Source organism: Bos indicus, chromosome 15 (assembly GCF_029378745.1).
Source record: "Bos indicus isolate NIAB-ARS_2022 breed Sahiwal x Tharparkar chromosome 15, NIAB-ARS_B.indTharparkar_mat_pri_1.0, whole genome shotgun sequence".
NCBI classification, from domain to species: Eukaryota; Metazoa; Chordata; class Mammalia; order Artiodactyla; family Bovidae; genus Bos; species Bos indicus.
The window spans coordinates 25815437-25834653 of record NC_091774.1 but is presented as its reverse complement, the minus strand read 5'-3'; positions in this window follow the sequence as shown (position 1 = coordinate 25834653).

Genomic DNA, 19217 nt, shown 5'->3' with positions numbered 1-19217 from the left:
TCCTCTGTCATTTCCATTCCACTATTGAACCCACCCAGTGACTCTTAAATGTTCATTCTTGTATATTTTGCTTCTAGAAGTTTCCCTTGACTCCTTACAGCTTATATTTTTTGCCAATACCATCTATCTTTCAAAAATGTTTTATTTATTTAAGCATTTTTATAATACATACTTCAAAGTCTTTTCAAGATAATTCCAACATTCGTGTATCCTTGGGACTGGTGCCTATTAATTGCCTTTTCCTGTGGGAGCATGCAAATTGAGATTTTCTTCATTATCATACACTGAGGGATTTAGAGTATATCCTGGGCATTTTGAATATTATGTTTTTGAGCCTCTGGCTCTTGTTTAAATCCTATGGAAAATCTTATTATTTTTGTTTTTTTTTATTTATTTGTTTTTATTTTTAAATGAAATTTATTTATTTTAAATTGAAGGATAATTGCTTTACAGTATTATGTTGATTTCTGCCATACATCACATGAATCAGCCAGTATATATGTCCCCTCCCTCTTGAGCCTCCCTCCCATATTTTTGTTTTAACAAGCAGTTAACTTTGTTGGGTTCAGGCTATAAATTTCAACTGGTGCTTCATGAGTTGTGATTTTAATGCCAGGTTTATTTCAGAGTCTTTGCAGAGCCATTTGAATCTTCTCTGTGTGCATACCCAGTGGGCAGCATGGGGACCAGGGTGTGGTGAACTGTTCCTGTAGTTCTGTTCTCAAAATTTGGGGTATGCTGTTTAGGATCCGATGCACACATGCACAGCTCACGGAGATCCCAAGAGCTGGGACATTGTTATGGGGTTGCTTTCTTGAGCTCCTTTCTTACCGTCTCTGGTACCTTCAGGTCCCTCAGCTTTCCCTCTTTGCTGTCCCGGCCAGGAAGCTGGGCTCTAGTTTCTCTACTCTGTCTTACACGTTTTACAACTGTGCTCACTTCTGGAGTCAACCAACAGGAGGACACAGAGAAAAAGAAACCCATGGGGGATTGTCCCACTCTCATCTCTGATTGGAGATGAAGATTCTGCTCCCTAAGAGTTCAGGGCTTTCTCAGTGGCTCAGTTGTAAAGAATCCACTTGTGATGCAGGAGACACAGGAGATACAGGTTCGATCCCTAGGTAGGGAAGATCTCCTGGAGGAGGGCATGGCAACCCACTCCAGTATTCTTCCCAGGAAAATCCCATGGACAGAGGAGTCTGGCAGGCTACAGTCCTTGGGGTCATAAGGATTTGCACACAACTGAAGCGACTGAGCATGCACACACATACACAGAGTTTAAGCATCTTGTACTCTTGCTGCCACTGTTGATGCTGCAAGATTGACACCACAGCGGAATCTGAGACTCTTGGAACAGAGAAAAGGAAAACAGAAAAAAAAAAAAATGAGAATTTGCTCTCTTTGAATGCTAAGAATTCCCTTTCCCACTCCTGATCCAGAACTACATGGTGTCTCCTGGAGCTCTCTGCCCAGGTCTGTGGATGTCAGAGGAAAAGTGGGAATTGTACTGCTGACTTGGTGGTACTTCTCAGATTGGGTCTGCTTTCCCGATCTGTCTGCTACTATTTATTTCAGAGTCCTCAAGTATCTGAACCACTCATTCTCTATGGGTTTCATAGCTGTATTCGTCCTGAGGCCCAGGGCAGTGGTGATTACTTCATCAACCCAGCATAAAATCTGCTTTCAAACTTCAAAGGAAAGCAAATTTGAGAGTCATATTAAGTAAGGCTTTACTTACCCAGAGCCATTATTAAGTATAAAGGATATATAACATCATTTTCAGAAATCCAAATGAATATTTAGAATGTTTGCCTCCTAAATAGTCTTCCTAAGAAGGTTGCTTAAGGATGTACTCCTGTAAAACAAAGATGAAATAAGAAAGAGTAGTCTATGAGACCCAAGATATTATAGAACTAACCTAGGAGAAAGGGGGTATTCAAGAAAATAGTTATGTGATACACCTAAAAGTAACTGGTTCAGATTAGAAAATATGGTCCAATGCCTCTGGAATTATATTTCTGTGAAGAAAACGATTCCATGTAATAAATAATTGAGGGCCTAATGATTTCAGGTTATACTAAAAACACATTATTCTTCTCTTTAAAAAGTAAAGAAAACTACAAAAATTCATGTGAGAAATTAATGGTCTACATTTGAGGTCCAACCAGTCCATCCTAAAGGAGATCAGTCCTGGGTGTTCATTGGTAGGACTGATTTTGAAGCTGAAACTCCAATATTTTAGCCACCTGATGCAAAGAGCTGACTCATTTGAAAAGACCCTGATGCTGGGAAAGATTAAGGGCAGGAGGAGAAGGGGACGACAGAGGATGAGATGGCTGGATGGCATCACCGACTCAATGAACATGGGTTTGGGTGAACTCCGAGAGTTGGTGATGGACAGAAAGGCCTGGCGTGCTGGGGTTCATGGGGTCACAAAGAGTCAGACACGACTGAATGAATGAACTGATTTGAAGCAAAATAAAGTTTATCATGTACTTAAGTATAGTACTCGAGTGTGAGAAATGAACACATTTGACTTCAGTCATAGCAAGGATATCTTTCTCGTAGCAAAAACTATAGCACTGAGTCCATTGAGAAAGAAATATTAGTCTTACCTCTTGACTATGCAGTGAATAATATTCCTACGGAAATATTAATTTAACTACCATGTGAGTAGCAATGAATTAAGTTATGCTGAGGTAACAACCCCAAATGTCATTGTCTTAACACATAAAAGTTGATTTCTTGGTCACCCTACATGGCCTGAGCAGGTCAGCACAGGATTGTGCTCTCCCTGGTCACTTGATAACCCGGGCCAGGGATGCTCTACCGCCTTAGAGCTGCACCATCTAGAATATCTGGCTTCAGCTACAGCAGCAGAGAAAGAGAGATTTGCAAACCTCATTGGGCTTCCACTAGCTCAGCCTGAAAATCACTCACAAGATTTCTCACATTTCTGTGCCTAGGATAATGTGATAATTTCTCTGCTAGTCATAGTTCTCTCTCCACTTGGCAGGGAGATAGACAGCAGGAGTAGGAGAGCAGGTGGAGTGTTTGATGGCCATCCTGCTCACCATCAGTGTTCACTGACACTCAGCTTTTAGAGCAACTTACATGCGAGGTTATAAACCAGTCACCTTCAGTAAGTGCCCACTGCAGATGAGCTTGAGTATACAGATTTTTTTTTTTTTAAACGTGAATGTCTTTTTGAGTTGGACACTTCGTAGTTCACTGTGGTTTTCATTGATCTCCCTGCTATGACACCAGGACATGTTGACCCATAGACATGGCTAGTCTGGTCCCTGAAGGCCTTTGTGATGCTCACTCACAACACAATGCAAGTCAGACCCAGGGTTGGACAGAGCAATGTAAATGACATCAGTCTGGATAATGACAGAGGTGCAACTGTGGAAGTGTGGAGTGTGTGGAGTGTGGAAAAGGTGACTGAGGAGTTGAAAGAAAAATTGATGCCCATGTATTCTTTTTGTGGAATATGAAGGAAGAAATATTACCTGATATAGAAGAAATAATACATAGCTATTTGCATGTATTATTTTAAATGATGAATGCCATTTGAGAACTCAGTGTAAAAGTTGAGAGGTGAAAAGAAAAGGACATTGAATGTGGTGTGAATATAAATCTCTATATTTTGTAGTGGGTAATCAATAGACAGTATCTGTGGTCAATAAATCAAGAAATGGAGGTAAGAACATACCATCTTGTATGGGGAAGAAACCACCAGGAGCCCTCAAAACAGAAATGATTGGAAGTGGTTTCCTCTGGGGAGTGGGATTCAAGGTGGGGAGGGCTAGGAGAGGAGAGTGTTGATGTCATTGTAAGAATGTCTGAACTATTTGATTTTAAAAATATTCAAGCATTGCTCTGATTGAGATTTAAAAATTATTTAAAAAAAGAAGTGAACAGAGATTTGGGTATGAGGTGGGGGACAGAAGGAAAGATTTGAGAGAAGCTGTTGCTGCTTAGCCATATCTCTTTTGCAACGCCATGGACTGTAGCCTGCCAAGCTTCTTGTCCGTTGATTTTCCAGGTAAGAATACTGGAGTGGGTTGCCACTTCCTTCTCTAGGAGATCTTCCTGACCAAGGGATCAAACTTATATCTCCTGCATTGGCAGGTGAATTCTTACCGCTGAGCCACCTGGGAGAGGAGGAGAGAAAGTGTACAGGTGACATGGTGGCCAGCTGGAGCCCACAGGGAATCCAAAGGTGAGAAGGGCTCCACTGAGTGGCTCAAGGCCTTTCAAGGATACAAAGCCTAATTAATATTCAATGTCAGGTTGTCTTTATTGTTGAGATATCAACATTTGTCATTGCCGCAAATCTTATAAGCATCTGCTATAAACTCAACTAGCTTATCTATTTAATTGGGAGGGAAACAAGACAAAGGGACTGGGAACCAAATAGACAGCACTGATAACTGGAAAGAACAGCAGTGAGATGGGAATGAGACACTGGAAGCAAGAATCCAGGACTGAAGGGTTCATGAGGACTTAAGCTCTCTGATGTTCACAGGATCTTGGGAAGATGTTTATTTCCCATGGAATGTGAGATAGGAAGTTTGTCAATTTCATTTAAACTCAGAGGACAGAGTGACCTGAGCTGACATCTCGAGTGTTTAAATTATCTTATTTAATCTTCAAAGCACACTTATGAGTTATTATCAGTTAATTCAACAAACATTTTATTAAATGTTTACCTATAGCACTGTTTGTATGTCTTTATCCTTATTCTCAAGGCCCTTATGGTCGAAAGAGGGAGATACTACAATATCAGGTGAGAAATACAGGTATGTGTCTTCTGAAAACATGGTCAAGGCACAGTTAATTTGCCCTGGGGCTGGGAGAGGGTAGGCAAATCCATGAGAAGGTGACTCAGGCTGACGTTTGAAAAATAAAAAGGAGTTTGGCAGGTAAAAGTTAGTTCAGTTGCTCAGTCATTTTCTACTCTTTGTGACCCCATGAATTGCAGCACGCCAGGCCTCCCTGTCCATCACCAACTCCTGGAGTTCACTCAAACTCACGTCCATTGAGTCGGTGATACCATCCAGCTATCTCATCCTCTGTCATCCCCTTCTCCTCCTGCCCCCAGTCCCTCCCAGCATCAGGGTCTTTTCCAATGAGTCAACTCTTCGCATGAGGTGGCCAAAGTATTGGAGTTTCAGCCTCAGCATCAGTCCTTCCAATGAACACCCAGGACTGATCTCCTTTAGGATGGACTGGTTGGATCTCCTTGCAGTCCAAGGGACTCTCAAGACTCTTCTCCAACACCACAGTTCAAAAGCATCAATTCTTTGGTGCTCAGCTTTCTTCACAGTCCAACTCTCACATCCATACATGACCACTGGAAAAACCATAGCCTTGACTAGACAGACCTTTGTTGGCAAAGTAATGTCTCTGCTTTTGAATATGCTGTCTAGGTTGGTCATAACTTTCCTTCCAAGGAGTAAGCGTCTTTTACTTTCATGGCTGCAGTCACCATCTGCAGTGATTTTGGAGCCCCCAAAAATGAAGTCTGACACTGTTTCCACTGTTTCCACATCTATTTCCCATGAAGAGGTGGGACCAGATGCCATGATCTTAGCTTTCTGAATGTTGAGCTTTAAGCCAACTTTTTCACTCTCCTCTTTTACTTTCATCAAGAGGCTTTTTAGTTCCTCTTCACTTTCTGCCATAAGGGTGGTGTCATCTGCATATCTGAGGTGATTGGTATTTCTCCTGGCAATCTTGATTCCAGCTTGTGCTTCTTCCAGCCCAGCATTTCTCATGATTTACTCTGCATAGAAATTAAATAAGCAGGGTGACAATATACAGCCTTGACGTACTCCTTTTCCTATTTGGAACCAGTCTGTTGTTCCATGTCCAGTTCTGACTGTTGCTTCCTGACCTGCATATAGGTTTCTCAAGAGGCAGGTCAGGTGGTCTGGTATTCCCATCTCTTTCAGAATTTTTCACAGTTGATTGTGATCCACAAAGTCAAAAGCTTTGGTATAGTCAATAAAGCAGAAGTAGATGTTTTTCTGGAACTCTCTTCCTATTTCCGTGATCCAGCGGATGTTGGCAATTTGATCTCTGGTTCCTCTGCCTTTTCTAAAACCAGCTTGAACATCTGGAAGTTCACGGTTCACATATTGCTGAAGCCTGGCTTGGAGAATTTTGAGCATTACTTTACTAGCGTGTGAGATGAGTACAATTGTGCAGTAGTTTGAGCATTTTTTGGCATTGCCTTTCTTTGGGATTGGAATGAAAACTGACCTTTTCCAGTCCTGTGGCCACTGCTGAGTTTTCCAAATTTGCTGGCATATTGAGTACAACACTTTCACAGCATCATCTTTCAGGATTTGAAATAGCTCAACTGGGATTCCATCACCTCCACTAGCTTTGTTCGTAGTGATGCTTTCTAAGGCCCACTTGACTTCACATTCCAGGATGTCTGGCTCTAGGTGAGTGATCACACCATCGTGATTGTCTTGGTCTTGAAGCTCTTTTTTGTACAGTTCTTCTGTGTATTCTTGCCACCTCTTCGTAATATCTTCTGCTTCTGTTAGGTCCGTACCACTTCTGTCCTTTATCAAGCCCATCTTTGCATGAAATGTTCCCTTGGTATCTCTAATTTTCTTGAAGAGATCTCTAGTATTTCCCATTCTGTTGTTTTCCTCTAGTTCTTTGCATTGATCACTGAGGAAGGCTTTCTTATCTCTCCTTGCTCTTCTTTGAACTCTACATTCAGATGCTTATGTCTTTTTTGCTCTTTGCTTCAGGGATGTGGGTAAAAGAGAGTTCTAGGAAGGTGGACAGTGTAGGTAAGGCACTGAAGCAAGAAAGCCTGTGAGTCATTAGTTACTTCTGAATGCTGTGTGTCAAAGAGGGCAGGAGACAGACCAGAGGAGATTACGTGCTGAGCAGAGCTTCCCATCTGGTGAATGGAGGTCCGTCTGTGTCAGCGGTCTGAGTCACCCCAAATCAGCCTGTCAACCCCCAATCTCCTGCCATTCCACAAAAGAAACACTCTGCTGCTCAGAAGGAAAGACCTGTGAACCAGGACACTTTACTGGAATCTGCCCCAGACCATGGCACCCAGGACAACTCCTAGCAGGAATCCTAAGCTTCTGTGATGATCTGATCTAGTACTTGTGTGAGGGAGAGTGTCAGGGAGAAAATAAACCAGGGCTATGTAAGTCCTCATTTAGATCCCAAGCACCAAGAAATGTCCAGTGACTCACTGGAGTGCCACATGTATTCTTTTCTTTTCCTATAAAATAGCAGCAACTCTGGCTCCTTACAATAATCAATATCAGGGTTTTTGTTTGCCCTGTGATGTACAAGGATGAACAGCATAGAATGATCAGGCAATACTTAGAACTTTAGACCCGGTAGGACCCTCACTGTTCCCTGACTGGGCATCAGGAACTCCAGTGTCACAGAACCTGGATTTGTAGGGACTCAAAGCACAAATTTTGCAAGCAGGTAACTAGCAGTGGTGATGAGATGACCACAGAAACTTTTACTCCCGAGTTCCTGAACCTGTGTATCCCAGCTATTGAGGACCCAGGAACTATATATGAGCTATGGTTCAGTACCCCAGAGAACAGCACTCCAAACCCATGCCTCCCAGATGGCACTTTAGATAGATGGTCTGGTAATGGTGCTGCATTGTTCTGGCTTGTTGCTTCAGTGTCATGTGGTATATGGCAGCGTCAGTGGGTGCCATAGTCCTGAGCCCATTCTCACACCTTTGTTGCTGTAAAATAGCTTCCTTGGTCTAAGACAATTGTTACAAGGGGTCCTCAGTCAGCAAATCTCCCTTTCTTCAACCTTCAGAGAATAGTGCTGACCAAGGTACCTCAGGTGATGAAGACAAACCTGTAGCCAGAGTAGGTGTGAATTCTAGATAAGACAAACCATTTCCCCTTCTAGGAGAGAAGGGATCCAATGTAACCCCTTCCAGGGTAGAAGGGATCCAATGTAATCCACCTGCCACAGGCGGTCAGTTCGTCTTCTGAATACATGGTACCACTCTGAGATTATAGTATTGGTTTCTGCTCCTGACATTCAGTGATAGCAATAGCTGGATCAGCCTTGGGAGAAGGAACCCATGGAGTTGGGTCCATGTACAGCCTCCATCCCTGTGGCACTGGAGAAGCCCCAGGACAGAAGCAAAAGATGTGCAGAGAAGGATGTCAGCATGAGGTGGTCAAAGGCTGCCCTGAGCTGCCCACTGCAGCTGGAGTTGAAATCACAAGTGAGGTAAGGAGATATGACACAGAAGCATTGGATCTCATGGACTTCTTTCAATAAAGGAATTTAAAATATCTTACTTTTGAAACTTAGGGGGGAAATGGCCATATGAACATGTTGCCAGCTGCTGGAAAAGCCTTTCAGAGAGGTGCTGGTGATGCTGAGATGAGCACAGGGGGCAGCTGGTGGGGGGCTTCCGATCTTGGTTTGGGTGCTTATCAGTCATCAGAGATCCCATCTGGAAAAGCCTTGGGCAGAAGCTGTGGGAACCTGGCGAGATGCCAATGTTGCTTGTTGCTCTGGGGTTTGCTAATGCTTTCCTGGCTTAGCAGCAAGACTGTCAGAGGTGGGCAGGATTGTTGGGACATCCTGGTCTCATCTCCACCATATGCATAAAGAACTTGAGACCAGTAATTCGACAGGGCAGCCCAAGGTCACTTAGGCAATTATTGGCAAAGATAGAGACTAAAGTACCATGGCTTAAGGTTAAAGCTGGGGATCTTAACCAACGTTTCTTGGTAGATCCCCTTGTATCATTTAATTAGAATATAAGCAGTTTTTCAGGCAAAGCCCGAGCCTATTCTTTTCTCTGCATAAAGAAGGGGTGTGTAGGAATGCATAACCAGACTTCATGTTAGCACTCACGAGGCCTCCGTTGTCATCTCTCTGTCCCAGGGCCTAGTGGAAACTTCATTCTGGATTGTGACTTTGCTGTGCATCTATTCCTCCCATAAAAACTGCTTATGGTGATTTTTGCTTTTGCTTAAGATGATTTTTTTTTTGATTCTCAGCATGCTGCAAAGTTATAATCATCTTTTCTCCTATCTTCTGCCTTCTTTTTAAAATCTTAGACATTAACCTACCATCCATCTATCTGAGATAGATATTCAGCTGATATCAGCTGATATTGATCTATCTCTTCAGCTAACCGTCTGCCATCCATCCACTCACCTGACTATCTATCATCTATTTCTATCATCTCTGATAAACATTTGTAAAAGAGTGTGACTTTGGAGGAACTCTCAATTCCCTGAAATGGACAAATGTTCTCTAATGAGAATGTTCTGCTCAGAAATGTGTTCTGCTCTCTGGCTTTTGAAACAAGGTATAAGAAAGGAGATTGGTCTTCAGCGATCACTTACCTTGCTAGGCTGAGCTACTCCCTTCATCCCTCTGGGATACTCCTTTCTCCCAGCCCCTTATCATGTGCTGACTGTAACAGGGCAGAGTCCCACACATTGTCATTCTGATTTGCCTAGTCCAAGCTGATGGAACAAAAGCCAAGAGACTCTAGAGATAGAAGGACACTAGGATAGAAGAACCAGGGATCATTTGGGTAGTAGGGTTTTGTTTGTTTGTTTGTTGTTTTTGTTTTTAAAACACGGAGCAAAAACCATAAGTGATATGATAAAAATAGCCTGCAGTTCCCTGCTCCTTCTATAGACACATCTGATCTGATCTCAAGTTTGGTTACCCTGTATAGGCTCTCACTGCATCCTGCATTTCTCCTTTGTAATTAAAAACGATTCTGGTAATTACCTGTTCAAGGTTAGTGTGGATAGAGCGTCACACAGTAGATGTTCAATACGTGTTATGTTGACTGACTGCCTGAGTGAATGCATGAATGAGCTCCATATTTCAAGGCCCAGATCTTAGCCCAAGCCCTTCCCTCTTTTCCTCCCTTGTCATCTGCACTCTCTTAGAAATTGTGAAGATGCCATATTTGGGACGGCAGCTTTAGGAGGATGTAACTCAGCAGTGTTGGCAGGCTGCTATCTTCCCGGACCTTTCCTGCCCCACACCACCGTGTCTCTGGGGCTAACTCTCACTCCCGCTCCTCCTCCCTTCCCTTTCTGTTGCCTTTTTCCCTACCTCTCTCCCTCCAGAGGCCCCAGACTCAAACTGCTGAAAAGTCTCTTCAAACAGGATTGAAATTGCTTTAAATATTAGAGGATTAGGGGAAGACAAACAGACCTGGGGAAGGTCTGCGTTTGAAGGATTAGGATTAGATCTCCTCTGCTGTCCAAGCATTAGCAGAGGCCATGCTGCGTACCTCCAGCTCCATCCTCTGGAGCCCAAGCAGCTCAGGGTTAGACCTCCAGGGCATCCCGTATCCTCGGGCTGATCTCTCTGCCGTGTTCTATACTGGGATCTTTTAGATTAACTCCCAGCTATGCAGCCTCTGCTACTTTTCAGCCTTAGTCCTGCCCTGCAGACAACCACCACCAATTGAGTTAGCCTGAAATAAACCCTATTTTCCACCACAGCCTGTAAACTTAGCCAGCAGCATGAGATGACCTTGCATGGACTGGGTACTCTGCTCTGAACTATGTGCAGGTAATGAGGACAGAGAAGCCCTATGGCCAAGCAATAAAAGATCAGACACAATCAGACAGGAGTGTGGGGTACATGCATTCACGTCTGTTTATTTAAACAAGCACTCAAGTGTATCATGACTTCACTTATGGCATGGCTGAAGCCCTCTACTGGTTATTACTGAACACTTATCAAAGTAGATTTTATTTCTAATTAGAGCCTTAGAATCTCGGCGTTTGAATAGGCCATAGAGGCAGACCTCCCTTGTGGCACCCCTGGGGTGTTCTAACCCACTCTCTTCATGGCTGTCCATGAAATATTAGAAATGTTAGAGAAAATTTTCTCTACTTTGAGAATGTGCTTCCTCATAGCAACAGATACATTAGTCTTGATTCTACTACTAGAGGTATATATATCAGTTCAGTTCAGTTCAGTCACTCAGTCGTGTCTGACTCTTTGCGACCCCATGAATCACAGCACGCCAGGCCTCCCTGTCCATCACCAACTCCTGGAGTTCACTCAAACTCACGTCCATTGAGTTGATGATGCCATCCAGCCATCTCATCCTCTGTCGTCCCCTTCTCCTCCTGCCCCCAGTCCCTCCCAGCGTCAGAGTCTTTTCCAATGAGTCAACTCTTCACATGAGGTGGCCAAAGTACTGGAGTTTCAGCTTTAGCATCAGTCCTTCCAAAGAACACCCAGGGCTGATCTCCTTTAGAATGGACTGGTTGGATCTCCTTGCCGTTCAAGGCACTCTCAAGAGTCTTCTCCAACACCGCACTTCAAAAGCATCAATTCTTCGGCACTCAGCTTTCTTCACAGTCCAACTCTCACATCCATACATGACTACTGGAAAAACGATAGCCTTGACTAGATGGACCTTTGTTGGCAAAGTAATGTCTCTGCTTTTGAATATGCTGTCCAGGTTGGTCATAACTTTCCTTCCAAGGAGTAAGCGTCTTTTAATTTCATGGCTGCAATCACCATCTGCAGTGATTTTGGAGCCCCCAAAAATGAAGTCTGACACTGTTTCCACATCTATCTCCCATGAAGAGATGGGACCAGACGCCATGATCTTCATTTTCTGAATGTTGAGCTTTAAGCCAACTTTTTCACTCTCCTCTTTCACTTTCATCAAGAGGCTTTTTAGTTCCTCTTCACTTTCTGCCATAAGGATGGTGTCATCTACATATCTGAGGTGATTGGTATTTCTCCTGGTAATCTTGATTCCAGCTTGTGCTTCTTCCAGCCCAGCGTTTCTCATGATGGTACTCTGCATAGAAGTTAAATAAGCAGGATGACAGTGTACAACCTTGATGTACTCATTTTCCTATTTGGAACCAGTCTGTTTTTCCATGTCCAGTTCTAACTGTTGCTTCCTGACCTGCATATAGGTTTCTCAAGAGGCAGGTCAGGTGGTCTGGTATTCCCATCTTTTTCAGAATTTTTCACAGTTGATTGTGCCCCACACAGTCAAAGGCTTTGGCATAGTCAATAAAGCAGAAATAGATGTTTTTCTGGAACTCTCTTCCTTTTTCCATGATCCAGCGGATGTTGGCAATTTGATCTCTGGTTCCTCTGCCTTTTCTAAAACCAGCTGGAACATCTGGAAGTTCACGGTTCACATATTGCTGAAGCCTGGCTTGGAGAATTTTGAGCAGTACTTTACTAGCGTGTGAGATGAGTGCAATTGTGTGGTAGTTTGAGCATTCTTTGGCATTGCCTTTCTTTGGGATTGGAATGAAAACTGACCTTTTCCAGTCCTGTGGCCACTGCTGAATTTTCCAAATTTGCTGGCATATTGAGTGTAGCACTTTCACAACATCATCTTCCAGAATTTGAAATAGCTCAACTGGGATTCCATCACCTCCACTAGCTTTGATTGTAGTGATGCTTTCTAAGGCCCACTTGACTTCACATTCCAGGATGTCTGGCTCTAGGTCAGTGATCACACCATCGTGTTTATCTGGGTCATGAAGATCTTTTTTGTACAGTTCTTCTGTGTATTCTTGCCACCTCTTCTTAATATCTTCTGCTTCTGTTAGGTCCATACCATTTCTGTCCTTTATTGAGCCCATCTTTGCATGAAATGTTCCCTTGGTATCTCTGATTTTCTTGAAGAAATCTCTAGTCTTTCCCATTCTGTTGTTTTCCTCTATTTCTTTGCATTGATTGCTGAGGAAGCTTTCTTATTCTTCTTGCTATTCTTGGAACTCTGCATTAAGATGCTTGTATCTTTCCTTTTCTCCTTTGCTTTTCGCTTCTCTTCTTTTCACAGCTATTTGTAAGGGCTCCCCAGACAGTCATTTGGCTTTTTTGCATTTCTTTTCCATGGGGATGGTCTTGATCCCTGTGATATATGTACACAAATGTATGTCAAGCTCATATATATGTCAATGTAGAATCTGAAGTATGTACAAAAGAATTTCTTAAACAAGACACAAAAAGAATTACTCATAATAAAAAGATTGATACATTTGACAATATTAAAATTATGAATCTGTTCTTCCAAAGTCTCCATGAAGACGCAGAGTGCAAGCCGCATACTAGAGTGAGTGGAAGCATAAACATCTGACCGAGGACTCTACTTCATAACATACCAGGAATTCTTCCAAACAACGAGAAGCAAAAAGGACAACTGGATGCGGAAAATAGGCAGAATAGAATGGTATTACCAATGGCCAATAAATGCAGGGAAAGGTGCTAAGCGTCACTAATAACCAGGTGTATGCAAATTAAAGCCACATTGGAATGTCCCTATATACTCACCATAGGGCAGGAAATATGAAGGTAGACAGTAGCAAGTGTGCAAAAAAGATACGCAAAGTGCACAGGAGTACAAAGTTTATCATTGCTAGTGGGATGGAAAGGAACAACCAGCTTGAAAAGCAACGTTTACTGTCATCTGATGGAGTTAAAGTGATGCAAATTCTATGACCAAGAACTTCCCCTCTTAGGTATATAGCCTCCGGATGCGCACAGGTACAAGGAAACACAGATGAGGCTGTTCATAGCAGCTCTGTCAGCTTGGACTTTCCCCAGATTGGAAACAGGCCAAATAGTCACTAACATTAGGTCACATGAATATTATGATATAGTAATACAAGGGGATGCCACACACTACAAAGTGAACAAATCACAATTACAAGCAACAATATGGATAAATCTTAAAACACACACAAGCAGTGTTAAGCAAAGGAAGTTGGTACCCTGTACATCTCCATTTACCTAAAGTTCGAAAAACTGGCCAAAAAAATGTCATATTGTTTGTGCTACATATTTAGATGATGACCAATAAACAAAAGTGTTTAAAAATGAATTGCCATAGAAGACAAATGTGAGGATTGTAGTGACCTCTGAGAGCAGGAAGCAGGGAATGATTGGGAAGACGCCAGCAGTGGAGGAAGGGGGCTGGCATGGTACAGATCTCAACCAGGGTGTGGGTACAAGATATTATTTCTCATAGTTTTCTGCATGTGTACATGTCATACTTTAGAAGAATAGCTTTAAAAAGATAATTCTAATCTTGACGGTTATCATGTTCCTCTTAAACTTTCTCTTTTCCAAGCCAAACATAAAATTCCTTCAATAAATGTGATTTCCGAAGCTTTTATTACCCTAAAACCCTTTTCTTCCTCCCTTCCTTCCTTCCCTCCTTGCTTCCTTTCTTTTTTCTTCCTCCATCCCTCCCTTCCTCCTTCTCTCCCCCCCTCCCTTTCTATCTATCTATTTACCTACTATCCGTGTATTTAAACAATGACTGCCACTTTCATCAGGGGCAATAGAAAATCAAGGACAGCAGAAGTGGGGAAAACCCAAAATAAAGGCAAGTACAAGTCCAGTTTGCACTTTGGAGGTTCAAATGAGGACAGATGCCATCGGTAAAACAAACAAACCATTACATAATAAACAAACCATTAAACACACAAACCGTTAGTATGAGAACAGAAGTGTCTACACATTCATAATTTCTTAATTCCTTATCCTTGATGATAATTAGTCCATTGACAGACGTTAGTTGGTGTAAGCTGCGAACAGGTGCCAACATAGGCAAAACCAACTGCGGAGAATCAGGCTGCTGACAGAGGCTGCCCAGGGCTGGAGGAAGAGTACCATCTCGTCGTCTCTGCAGATGAGGCCACTGTCTTCCTGGGAGGCTTCTGCTCTGCAGCCTCGGAGGTTGAGATGGAGCCCTGACCTCTTCTTGCTGAGGGGTCTAGCTGGACTGTGGGCAGATGTCCATCTCAATGCAAGAGGCACCTCCAGAGACTTCCCAGCCAGGCCTTATTGAAGGGTGACCAATCATATCTTCCTCTCCCTCCCACCTGATACCCCAGGGAAGGGATAAAGCTTGGGGACAGTGAGGTCTTGCTTGGTTACTTGCAAATGTTAATTAGCACAGTCTCCCTGGCAGCCCTAAGTCCTTTGGATTGCCTGGCAGTGAGAGGAATACAAAGTGCACAGATGAGGCTCTGCAGCTGACAGCCCCTGGGAGTGGAGCTGAAACGCAATTCTCTCATCACCACCATCTCTCAGGCAGTAGAGACAGAGACACCTGTGTCTAGTCAATCAAAACATCTGTCTACCTAAAGCTCCGCTCCAGGTCTTTATTTACCATTATTAGGACATCAGACTTTCCCGCTTTCATGATGCAGGTAGCCCTCCTGGGGCCAGGGTTTACCACTGAGTGTGCCTGCCATCTGATCAAGGAAAAAATCTTGCTCTCCCGGGGGTGGGGGCAGGGGATGCTAAACCCCTTGACATTGGCTGAGGATCCTCAAAGGCTCTGCCTTTGGAATCACACTGATCCAAGTGTAAATGGATCTAGACAGGTTGGGAAATGTAATTCTGTTTTGCAATGAAACATACAGAGCTTGTTGATGCATATTTTCAGTTGAGAAGATGCATCTCAAATGGGGAAAGTAAGGTGTCTCCTGGGACGACAGTATCCTCTTAAAAGAGTTTATAAGGCAGCGTAATCAGTACAGGCATGGAGATTCACAAGGAGGCCTCCTTTCTCCACACGTGCCCCACCCCACCCTGTCCTTCCTCCCCCTTCCTCTGCCCTCCCCAACAAAAGTGCCCTTGGAGACGCAGGATGCCAGCACAGAAGGTCTTGGGAGATACGCAGGTTGTTTTGAGAGTGGTATGGGGTGGAGAAGGTGTCTGTCTATAGCACTGGGGGCTGAGAGTCTGTGCTGCCTGGTGAGTCTGAGTCCAGTGAGCCACAATCTCAGAATCACCATTAGAGAATGTTATTCGTTCGTTCAACCAATAGAGTGAGTACTTACAAGGGCTCAGGAGCTGCGTCTGAGTTCCTCAGCCTTCATTCATTTTTTTGCCCTCTGATAATCTCCAGGTTTCCTTCTCATGACATTGTGGGATTTCTAGCTTGGGAAAGGGCCAGATAAACTCACCTTCCTTGCTTGCCTAAGAGTCAGCAGGGGGACTCTTAGCAGTTTTGCTTTGGGTGACTCACTGGTCCCTGACAAATAAAGACTTGAACCTAGATCTCCTGATTCCAGATTTGGTTTTTTTTTTTTTTCTCCCATCACACCTGGGTTGAGTGGGCATCTTTGTGTGTCCTTGGGGATGTGCAAATACAGAATCTCAAGCATTTGGCAGAAACAGACAGACAAACAGATAAAATTACTGCTTGAGGTCACATTGCAAGGTAGGGCAGAGGGAGATAGGATCCTTAACCTACGGGTTTCCAGGCCAATTTAATTTCCATTCAGCAAGTGGTGTTTCTGGGCTGGAATTTGCCTTTTGTTCCTTTTTTTCATTGTCTCCTTTCTGGATTCTGCTTTAACCTTCTCTTCTCACACAGAAGATTCCAAGTCACATGATGGAAATAACTACGCATCCAAGAGAAGGACACTCTCATCTCCTGGTCCACCCACCCGAGGCTGCTGGCATCAGGGCCAGGACAAACGTCTGCTTTGGAGATGGGATCTGGAGATGAGGAATAATAATGAATTGAGAGTTGAACAGGATTGAGCATTGCACACACCTCCCCATCTGCTCTGGTACAGGCAAGGATTTGCCTGAGATTAGGTCTCTGTTTCTGATCTGACGACAGATGCCCGAGCCATAAATAACTGTGTTTTTCCCTTGAACTTTCGCTGCCATCTCCCGATGTCTTGTGTCACATTGCATTCTGGGGAGAGGTGCAGTGGAGCATGGCGCCCCCTCCCCGTCCTCACTCTGTCCCTCTTCTCCTAGCGCTGCCACCTTGGTGGGTCCTACAGTGGGCACTGCAGATTGAAAGGCTGCAGGCACTGGGAGGGGGGAGGGCATTCCCATGGAAGCCAGCAATTAGAGACCCAGGAGTCTAGCCCCGCCTTCCCCACACTCAGCTCGACCTGGCTTCTCTCAGGGAGACTGAAAGTTGTTTTGTTTGCATGGGCAGGGGTCATCAGTGTGAGCTCCTGTTAAAGCCAGATCTCTGACTCTGCGTTTGGCAGAAACAAAGCAGGTAGAAGAGAGATTTGCAGGCAGCAGGGCCGGCCCCAGGGCAACGGATGCCCTAATGTGCCACCGAGCTTCCTGTCCCCAAGGAATGACACTCATATGTGAAGAAGTGTCTCCTCCAGCCCTGCGGGGATGTTACTAAGTGGCTCTATTTTCCATCCTTAGTGGTGTGGCAAGCACCTTCCCCACCCCCCACCTCCCTTCCCTCGCTCTCTTTCTCTGGCTGCATATGGTTCATGTAGAAATCCAGGAAAGTTACCCTTAGTACAGATCAGAATGGAACATTTTTATAATCAACAAAACCTGAAGCTTAGCTCTTTCAGCTTGTCTTAGTGACAGATGAAAAATTGATAGCAGAAGGAGCAAGGTCAGATGTTGGCAAAGGTTCAAAATTAGGGCCCATTCCATTTTCTGCTGCTCCAGCTCCATGCAGTGTGTTTTCTAGCCCTGCCTCTTTTCTCTTTCCTCTCCCTCAACCTCCTTTTCTCTCAATATCATCTCATGACATCTCTCTCAGTCTCTCTCCCAGTCTTCCAATCATTACTGCCGCCTTCCCCTCCTTATCAACCTCTCTGCCATCTCTCTCGTCTCTGCTCTGCTCTTTCCTGTCTTGGCTTGGTCCTGTTTCTCTCTCTCAGCACGTGCCTTTGTTTCTCTCTCTCTGTTCTCTTTCACTGCGTCCTCATTTCCTCCCTCTTCTGGCATTTCTTCTTTTTTTTAAATCCATATTTAACTGTACAGTTCAGTGGCACTAAGTACATTCACATTTTTGTGCAACTCTCACCATCATCCATCACCCACATTTGTCACCTTCCTAAAGGGAAACTCTGTCCCCATTAAACACTAACTCCCATCCCCCTTCCCCACCCATCCACATCCCTGCCCCTGGCACCTACTAATGTACTTTCTGACTCTATGAATTTGACTATTCTAGGTCCCTTATATACATGGAATCAAATCAGTATTTGTCTGTACCTACTGTATACTGTATGCACAGTACATCATGAGAAATGCTGAGCTGGAAGAAGCACAAGCTGGAATCAAGATTGCCGGGAGAAATATCAATAACCTCAGATATGCAGATGACACCACCTTTATGGCAGAGAGTGAAGAGGAACTAAAAAGCCTCTTGATGAAAGTGAAAGAGGAGAGTGAAAAAGTTGGCTTAAAGCTCAACATTCAGAAAACGAAGATCATGGCATCTGGCCCCATCACTTCATGGGAAATAAATGGGAAAACAGTGTCAGACTTTATTTTGGGGGGCTCCAAAATCACTGCAGATGGTGACTACAGCCATGAAAGTAAAAGACACTTACTCCTTGGAAGAAAATTTATGACCAACCTAGATAGCATATTCAAAAGCAGAAACATTACTTTGCCAACAAAGGTCTGTTTAGTCAAGGCTATGGTTTTTCCAGTGGTCATGTATGGATATGAGAGTTGGACTGTGAAGAAAGCTGAGTGCCGAAGAATTGATGCTTTTGAACTGTGATGTTGAAGAAGACTCTTGAGAGTCCCTTGGACTGCCAGGGGATCCAACCAGTCCATCCTAAAGGAGATCAACCCTGGGTGTTCTTTGGAAGGAATGATGCTAAAGCTGAAACTCCAGTACTTTGGCCACCTCATGTGAAGAGTTGACTCATTGGAAAAGATTCTGATGCTGGGAGGGATTGGGGGCAGGAGGAAAAGGGTACGACAGAGGATGAGATGGCTGGATGGCATCACGGACTCAATGGATGTGAGTTTGAGTGAACTCTGGGAGATGATGATGGACAGGGATGCCCGGTGTGCTGCGATTCACGGGGTCGCAAAGAGTCGGACATGACTGAGCGACTGAACTGAACTGAACTGTATACTGGGAGGCTTCCCTGATGGCTCAGACAGTGAAGAATCTGCCTGCAGTGCAGGAGACCCAGGTTCAATCCCTGAGTCGGGAAGATCCCCTGGAGAAGGCAACAGCAACCCACTCCAGTATTCTTGCCTGGAGCATCCCACGGACAGAGGAACCTGGAAGGCTATAGAGTTCATGGGGTCACAAAGAGTCGGACACGACTGAGGGAATAACACTTTCACTGTATATTGGAATGCATTTTTAAGGTTAACTTAATAAATGTCCTATAAACAGATTGTACCTTCTTTCCCCACCACCTCCCCTCTCTCCGCCCCATGTCTGA